Here is a 6,955-nt window from a genome sequence, read left to right as displayed (position 1 = left end):
GGAGGCTTGGTCTGTGTTTATTGGTCTTGGAGTTTGCTGTGTTCTGCTTGATTGGTGTTCCTAATATCTTCTGTCTGTTTTGTGGCTTGTTTTGTCTTGATTGGCTGGCAACATTGTGTTCCTGTATTGGTTGGGGTGTGTTTGAGCTGGAGGTATCAGGGGGGATCTGTTTGTGCCCAGGTGTTTTCCTAGCTTGTGGTGTGGAGATTTTTTTGTTTGTGAGTGCAGGCTTCCAAATAATTGACAGTCTGGTGGAATCATCTCTTCTATATTCATGCTTTCAGGTCTTTTTTCAATCTCTATGGCTTCTCTGATAATTCTGTTGCTGGGGTTTTCTATAGTGGCTAGGATTTTAATGCCATTGAAGTTGATGCTATGACCTGTGGCTTTCATGTGTTAGACTAGTGAGGAAGTGTGTTCCAGCTTTTTTACTGCATTTTTGTGTTCATCCAGGCGGGTACTTATTCTTCTATTGTGTGGTGGTCTCTCACCCACACTATTGATCTGTCCAATGTATGTGGCCGGGCATGATGCACAGGGGACTTCATATATGCCTTGGTTTTCTAGGTCAATTTTATCTTTGGGGTTTCTGCTATTTTTCTGTCCGTTTTGAACTCAGTCTTGATGTGATGCCTGTGTAGTATCTTACTGATTTTGTCTGTATTACCTCTTATGTAGGGCACGACAGCTGTTCCATAGGTCTGTTCATCTTCTAGGTCTCCATTATGTCTTAGTGTGATCCACAAAAACACAGAAATCACAGAAATCTTTCCAGAATTCATTTCCTTTTTAAACTTGCCCAATAACGCATACAGACAAACATTCATTTTGACTAATCGTTGTGACTCAAATTGTGCTATAACAAACTCCTCTATTTAGGATCTATTTTGCTAACAATGGTAAATCATGTTGCAAAAGCAGCTGGACAGAAACTGTGCCTTTGGTCTTTCATTTCAAAGCTTTTCTGCCTATTGGGTAGCTGAAGGAATTGAGTTCCAGAGTTTGTTGACTGACTCTTTATTGATGTCTCTGCCTTCTCCTAATTAATACAAATATTTAGAATACTACATGTTGATGTGTGTGTCACATTGAGGGCAGAGCAGCAAGCTCACATTTACCCAGAATACTTTATTTTCTTATGTGAAGCCTTCTGGTCTTATAAACTACATTTTGATCGTGTAGCCTTTGAAGTGGAAAAGCCAGCTAGATTTTCTGTTATCAGTATGGAAATGATACCCAGCTCTATATTTCAACCCTGTGCAGATGAAGCTGTCAAACTACTAACCTCAAGACAGCATATGGATGGGGAGGAAGTGATCAGTTCAATGCAAGCAAGACTGAGTGGCTTTGGCCATTTAATCCCCAGGTTTACAATATTCCTTTCATTGGTCTTGGATGGGGGTGCAGTTCCCTATTCAGGACAGGTACACAATATGGGGTTCTTCTACACTTGCAGCTACTGCTCAATCAGAAGGTGACACCTGTGACCAGGAGGGTCCTTGCCCAAATTGATCTGGTGTAACATCTCTTCCTTGACAGGATTTCCTTCAGATGGTCATCCATGCCATGGTTATGCAAACACACACATACACACACACACACCAAGGATGTTGGTAAAGACAGTGGGAGGGTCTTAGTCCTGGAATTGAGGGGCACATAGATGGTTACTGTTTGGTGAATGAAGGTGAATTAATCGGATACATGCATACGGGTTTGGGAAGATGAGTGGGTCTATCGATTGATATCAGGGAATTCCTTGTGGCTTTCAGGGATCCTGCCCAACAGGTTTCCAATTGTGAGAGCCTGTCCATCAAGTCTACGGATCAGCTGGGACTATTGCTATTTTACTTACATCACTGCTGTACTAAAACCTCCTTGCCTGTCCTCCTTGGTAAATGGAGTCTGAGGTAGTTCAGGACTTCAGGACTTCCATGACACAATACAACAAACCATCGAGAAGAATGAGCAAAAACTACAAATAGTGGAAATCAGATCAGAACAAAATGAGAAGAAACTGGAATTAGTAGACAGAAAAATGTTGACAATGAATAAGGAATTAGAGGAACAAATTATCCACCTGGAGATGGATCTTGCTGCTTTTTACTTGAGGTTCCAGAATGTTATGGAGAGCAAAGAGGAAGATCTGTACACCAGCATGGCAGAGCTAATTGCGCCAGCTCTACCTTACCAAACCTATGGTCTTTAGCAACAGTCATCCCTATTTTCAAAAAAGGTGACCCCTGCTATTTTGAAAACTACAGACCAATCTCATTCTGTTGTGCCATGTGCAAAGTTATGGAATCTATTATTAATCAATGTATTACCTTCCACCTAGAATCAACCAACTTACTCTCCAATAAACAATTTGGTTTCAGAAAAAAATTATCCCTGCAATTTCCAACTTCTACACTGCTAAAACATATGAACTACACTTCTTCACCAGGGTAAAGCAATAGATATAATTTACATTGACTTCTACAAAGCATTTGACTCAGTGGTTCATGACAAACTACTACTAAAATTAAATTCTTATGGTATTTCCGGATCCCTTCACAAGTGGATTGCTGTCTTCTTGTCAAACAGGCAACAAATAGTAAAAATAGGAAACACCCTATCAAACCCTGCACCAGTTATCAGCGGTATCCCTCAAGGGAGCGTTCTAGGACCCACACTCTTTACACTCTATATAAATGACCTTTGTGATCACCTTATTAGCAACTGCGTCCTCTTCACTGATGATGTAAAACTATTCAACACCACCGTCAATGCTACTGTCCTTCAAAAAGACCTTCATTATGTGTCTGAATGGTCTAACAGTTGGCAACTCCAAATCTCTACCAACAAATGCTCTGTCCTGCACATTGGTAAAAAGAAATCTATATACCAAATACAAGCTAGGCAGATATGACCTTGTTGATGACCCTCACTTTGTCAAGGACCTTGGAGTTCTCATATCAAATGACCTAAGCACCAAAGCTCACTGCAACAGTATTGCCAAAAGGCCTTAAGAGTTGTAAATGTAATTTTAAGAAGCTTCTCCTCTGGTAATACTAATTTGCAAACTAGGGCATTCAAAACCTTTGCTAGACCAACATTTGAATTCAGCTCTGCTGTCTGGAATCCGCACTGTATATCAGACATAAATACAATTGAGCAAGTCCAGAAGTATTTTACCAGAAGAGTACTACATTCCTCTGTTTGCAACAGAATACCCTACAGCACCAGACTTGAGATTCTAGGCTTAGACAATCTCGAACTACACTGACTAAGACTGGACTTAAGCATAGTACATAAAATCATATCTTACAACTTCTTACCAGTTAATGAATATTTCAGCTTTAACAACAACAAAACAAGAGCCCACAACAGATATAAACTAAATGTAAACCACTCCAAACTCGATTGCAGGAAGTACGATTTCAGCAACAGAGTGGTCAATATCTGGAACTCACTACCTGATTCTGTTGTCACCTGCTCAAACCCCCATTCCTTTATCCTCAAACTAACCTCTATTGACTTCGCCCCATTCCTAAGAGGTCTGTAAGGGATGTGCATAAGTGCACAATCGTGCCTACCGTCCCTGTCCTATTGTCCCCAATTATTAGTTCCTATTTCTATGTTTATTCTTGTTTCTATTGTATAGTAAACTTTTGACAAATTAAATAAATAAATAAATAAATAAATAAATACATTAAATACCTAGGCACAGTCAAAAGATCCTGCTGGAAATCGACGAAGCCTACAGAATCCAAACTAGCTATGCAAGACATAATAGATTACTGCAAGAAGTCCACGTTAGGTTTCCTAGGAAGAAAGTAAGGGACATAATACAACATAACAACGAGGGATGAACTGTTAATATACAAAGATAAAGAGATACAAATTTTAAAACAGACGATCATGAGCATCTCTCAGGTCACCTGGAGCCTGAATTCTGAGTTAGCATTCCTGTCAGAGAACTGGCAGCGTGATCTGAAATTGGGAGAACATATGCTGTCTCCTTTTCATGGGTCAGATCAGACCCTGATTTACTAGGGATTCTCTAATGCTATGACTCACCACAGGGACTGGACAAAATAGATTGGTCTGCTTCAACTGACTGATTGCTGAGCTTCAAAGGAAGCTGGGGACTATTCCTATTGGTCTGATGCATGGTCAATCAAGGTCTTGGCTGTTGCTTGGAACAAGGGGGCTGCTGAGGACTTGGATTGGATTGTACCCATCTCTCTCCTTTTCTCATGCTGCATGGTGTACAGAGAAATTGAGAGATCAAATTGCAGAAAAGCATCTAAACATTGCTTGTATTCAATAAGGAATGAACTCAATGGAACACAGGTGAGAACCACCATTAAAGCCTATATTGTGCCGGAGTTCTGGTCTGCAGCGCTTCGGGGCAGGCAGGAATCCATGACTGTGCGCGGTTTCTGCCTGTGTTCGCTGCCTGAGTGCCCTGAGCCACCCGGCTTCAGGGCTAGCCACCTCCGTAGAAGGTGGCGAAAACAGGGGGGACCTGGCAGGGTCGAGAGATATCGCACCTCTCTTTTCCCCCCTTTTCCAAAGGCAGCTGAGCAGCGGTCAGAAATGGCCGCCACATAGAAGCACTCAGCTAGAAAAAGAAAGTGCAGGAGGAGTTGTGAAGAAGTGGAAGTGTTTTTTGCTGATCGGGAAAAGTAACAGCGAAAGTACCCTGGATCTTAAAATTTGCCAAAGATACATCATTTCCAGAGATTTACAAGCGGTGAATGGAAATTTGAAAGGGAAAGTTTTTCTTTCTTTTCACTTTCCTTCCTAACGTGATAGCGAACAGAACCGCAAGAGAAATCGGAAAACCCACATTGGAGGTAATTAAATGCTAAAGGGGTAAGGATTTCTGAATATTCAAAAAAAAAAAACCTTTTTGCTGTAAGTGGGAAGGGAGAGGGGAAAAAAATTGGAGCAGAATTTGAAAGTAGGGAGGAGATTGCCTAGAACTTCAAAGAGTTATTAAATATTAACAAGACTTCTAAAAGATACATTGGAATTTTGTGACTAAACAGTAACCCCAGAAAGAGAAAGGGAAGAAAGAAGAAAGTACTAAAAGAAACAGCTTATTTGGATTGTTTGGTGATTTTGGAACTTTTGGGAACTATCTTTGATTAAAAGCATGGGTGGTTGTTTTGGAAAAACCTTTTCTCTCTATAATGGCATCACTTCTGGATGAATTGAAAACTGAATACCAAAAATACAAAAAAGAAGAACAAGAAGGAAAAGATTCTCTTGGCACTCTTTTTCAATTTTTAGAAATGGCGGTTTGTACTTATGAAAAACTGACTGCGTAACAAGATGACTGGGATAAAGAAGAAGCCATCTTTGATGAACAAGTGACTCTACTTGGGGAAGGAAAGGAGAAAGAGGAAAAGAAAAAGGGGACTTTAAGACTTGAAAAAACAACCAAAAAGGATAAAAATGAGTTGAAAGGTGGATACAAGGTTAGGAAACAACAGAAAGGGGGAAAGCAGAAGAAGAAAGGGGTGGTGGAGAGACAAGGGGGTAAAAAGGGCAAGGAGAAGAATAAGCAAGGGAGAATGGAAGGGATGAGAAGCCTCAATGGTGGGGAGCAAGATGTAAAGAAACAAAATTCTTTTAGAGACAATGGGTAAACATAATTGAAAAAGGGATTCTGTAAAGGTACACAAGTTTGTATTCTTATATTTGTATTTAGAAATAATGTTAGAAAATTGGAAACAACATGTAATCAAAAATGGGATAAAATATTTAGTGTAATTTAGTGAAACTTTTGTGAAGAAAAAGAAGGCAATGAAATAAATGAGAGAATTGAAGTAGGAGAAATGGGAACATTTTAATGAAATAATGATTTAAAATATGTGATGTGGGGGGGAAATAATTATGGAAAGTATAAGTGTTCCCATAAAAGTATGATATTTAATTGAAAAGTAACGTGTAAAGTATTTAAGATATAAATGAATATTAATATTAATGATTAGATCTGTATTGGCATTAATAGTTGTTTTAATTACATCATATACCTATAATTTTTTTTTCTATAAAAAACATTGTGTAATTTTAGAGAATAAAATTGTGAATAAAATAAATGAAATGAAATAAATGAGAGAATTGAATTAGGAAGGAACAGGAACATTTTAATTACTTAATGTTTTATAAAATATAAGTGAAGTGGGGAGGAATTAATTATTGAAAGTTTATAAGTGTTCCTCATAGAAGTATGATACTTATCTGAAAAGTAATGTGTAAAACATTAAGATTTAAATGAATATTAATATTAATGATAGAATTGAATTGGTATGGATTGTTGTTTTAATTATATTATACATTTATAATTTTTTCCTTTTTTAAAATACAGTGTGTAAGTTTAGAATGTACTAAACAGAATCCCAATGCAAGTCATGTATTATATTAAGTGTTATAAATTTAGGGGAAAGTGTTAAAGGCGTCATACTCCAATCAGTGTACAGGAGAAATTTTGCTTAAAGAGAAAAGATAAATGGATAGCTGGAAATAGAACAGACAAAGAATAATAAGCATTATGATTTGAACTGAGATGAGATAAATAAAATAAAACTAAGAAAGTTAAAAGAGGTGAAAAGAAGTTATATAGAAAATTGAAAGTGGTAACAAGATATGGAATGGTATATAAAATGAATATGAATTTGAATTTGTGTCTGTACGAAGAGTTGTAACCCGGGATCAAGCAGCTTTCAGAAAAGATGTTCTATGTTTTTATGTTTTGTTTGTTTGTGTATTGTCTTTCAAAATCAATAAAACTGTTTTTTAAAAAAGCCTATATTGTGCCTTTAAGACTGACAAAATTTTGATATTTCTCCACCTTTATTGCAGCTGCAGAATCCATTTCTTGCTATTCTAATGAGTCATCATTATCATGCAAACATTTTCTTGTCAGGAATGTTAATGGATGTATGATCCCTTGGCTCTTTAA

The sequence above is a fragment of the Pseudonaja textilis genome, chromosome 8 (genome assembly GCF_049901715.1).
Source record: "Pseudonaja textilis isolate UNSWEBS1 chromosome 8, rPseTex1.2, whole genome shotgun sequence".
NCBI classification, from domain to species: domain Eukaryota; kingdom Metazoa; phylum Chordata; class Lepidosauria; order Squamata; family Elapidae; genus Pseudonaja; species Pseudonaja textilis.
Note: the sequence above shows the minus strand (reverse complement) of the source record.